This window comes from Apodemus sylvaticus, chromosome 2 (genome assembly GCF_947179515.1).
Source record: "Apodemus sylvaticus chromosome 2, mApoSyl1.1, whole genome shotgun sequence".
Classification (NCBI taxonomy): Eukaryota; Metazoa; Chordata; class Mammalia; order Rodentia; family Muridae; genus Apodemus; species Apodemus sylvaticus.
Genome location: NC_067473.1, coordinates 61,987,607 through 61,989,855, shown reverse-complemented (window position 1 = coordinate 61,989,855; position 2,249 = coordinate 61,987,607). Strand labels below are relative to the sequence as shown.

The 2,249-nt window shown below is 41.8% G+C and overlaps 1 non-coding gene across 1 annotated transcript; it reads left to right on the top strand.

The window, feature by feature from the left end:
- The first annotated feature begins 1,499 nt into the window (after window positions 1-1,499).
- On the top strand, window positions 1,500-1,662 carry LOC127679504 (U1 spliceosomal RNA). Its single transcript, XR_007976808.1, has one exon. It is a non-coding gene; the product is annotated as a U1 spliceosomal RNA (small nuclear RNA).
- The last annotated feature ends 587 nt before the right edge of the window (window positions 1,663-2,249 follow it).

Sequence of the window (2,249 nt, the reverse complement as noted above, 5' to 3'; positions counted from 1 at the left end):
CTCAGCTGGCCTTTCTGTGCCTGTAGCAAAGTCAACTCACTGGAAAGATTCTAAACCTTTCATGGTCCAGCCCACTTTCAATAGGGATTAATGTCCACCCAAGCTCTTAAGCACTGTGTACCAAAGTTTGCATTTCATGGGAGGATACTAGTAGTGTGCTAGTACATCATCCGTTGCTATAATTATTTGCCACAAATTGAGTAATGTGTTAAGAATAAAGCTTTATTTGGCTCACGGTTTTGTAGGCTAGGAAGTCAAGATTGGGTGGCCACGTCTGGTTCATTTTATGAGTAGAAACTCTGAAGAGACTCTTGACAAATAGTACAGGCATTTATATCATCATAGGTTGAGAAAGAACATCCTGATGACTCAGGTATCTACTTGTTTTGTTCCCCCCCCTCCCCGCCCCCCCCCCCCCCCCGCTCCCCCCCTCCCCCCGAGATAGGGGTTTTCTGTGTAGCTCTGGCTGTCGTATAACTTGCTCTGTAGACCAGGCTGGTCTCCAACTTTCAGAGAACTGCCTGCTTATGCCTTCTGAATCCTGGGATTAAAGGCATGTGCCACCATGCCCAGTATCTCCTTGTTGAGTAAAGAATGAGAGTACCTTTTTTGGTGGTTTGAATAAGAATGGCTAAGACAAAAGTTGGGAGTGACCATGATGTTGTTGGAGAAACATGAAGACTTGGGACTTTTGATAAACAAAGCTTTTGAACACTGTATTTGGGACTTAATGGGCCATCCTAGTAGTAGCTCAGAAGACAGTAGTGCTGAGGTCAGTATGAACTACGGAAGTTCACCTCAAGATGTTTTGTAGTGACTGCTGAACTATACTTATACCATCTTGTGAAAGTACTCCTAAGAATACTTTAAGAACTAAAACTATCTTGGGTAAACTGGTTTTGGGTCACGTAGACCAGCCATAAATTAACCATAAATTCCTAGAGTAAACTAGTCTCTGGACCAGCCATAAATTCCTGTATAATATGTCCTTGACCTAAAGGTTATAAGAACTACCTGACAACATAACTGCTATCTCTGAAAACAATGCTTGCTTACTATACATGTCTAGAGCTGCCTTTCTCTATGTGTCACAATTGCAGTTTTGCCTTTAAGAATTTGAACAAATTGGAGATTAGGGCTACTTTGCTTGCGACAGCCCCAGTGGTAGTGAATATGATATACTTTAAATTATTTATTCAGGCACCTTGGGAGTTTTCCTCTACAGGTACCTCATATCAGTTTCATAGGGAAACAATATTAACTATGGTGATATGGACTATGGTAAAAAAAAAAAATGTGGCTGCTTTTTGCCTTTGTCCCAAGAATCTGCCTGAGGCTACGCTGAAGAGCTTTGAACTAATTTCATTGGCAGAGGAGATCTCAAGACAGCCTAGTATCAACCATGTCATGTGATCATTAGTGATCATGCTTATACATATTGTTGGGAACAAGGAAAAGAAGCTTAGAGTGCTGCCATTTTGTTTTCAGAAACTAAATTCATACTTACTGGCAGGGGAGATAACATGATCATGAAGGTGGTTTTCCCAGGGTGAGGCTTATCCATTGCACTCTGGATGTGCTGACCCCTGCGATTTCCCCAAATTCAGGAAACTTGACTGCATAATTTGTGGTAGTAGGGGACTGTGTTGGCGCTCTCCCCCTGGGGAAAAAAAAGAAACTAAATTCAAAGTCCTAGGCCCTAGGGGAGCTGGAGACTGCCCTAGAGCTGAATAGCCTCTGCTGTAATCAGTTATTTGAGTCCAGACAGCTCAGGGACAACTTGTAAGGAGACAGCTGTCTGAGTCCAGCCCTCTCAAGGAAGACTTCTCCATCATTCTGGCAGGGTCAAACAAGTTCATGCTCCCAGGCCTAGGAATGAACACCTATCCCATTTCTCCAAATATTTTCTTAATTATATGGCAATTGATAAAGAATATAGAAATTGCTGATATCTAAACAAAGGTGCATAAGTTGTAAAAATATATAACCAATTTCCTATCATGCACTAGTTAACTACATGCAGCTGACCTGTTCCTTTGATATCACTCTGAGTGCCGGACCTAATGTCTAGGAGAATGATTTAAGGACCTTGAAGCTAGGTGTCCTGGATACAGTCCAGTCTCCAATGGGTATTCTCTTGCTTAATGCATAATGTCAAAATACAATCAGATAGCACTGCAGCTCCCACAGCTTTGTGTACAAACATTTAAAAATGTTGTACAATCTCCTTTCGGGGATTCGATTCAGAT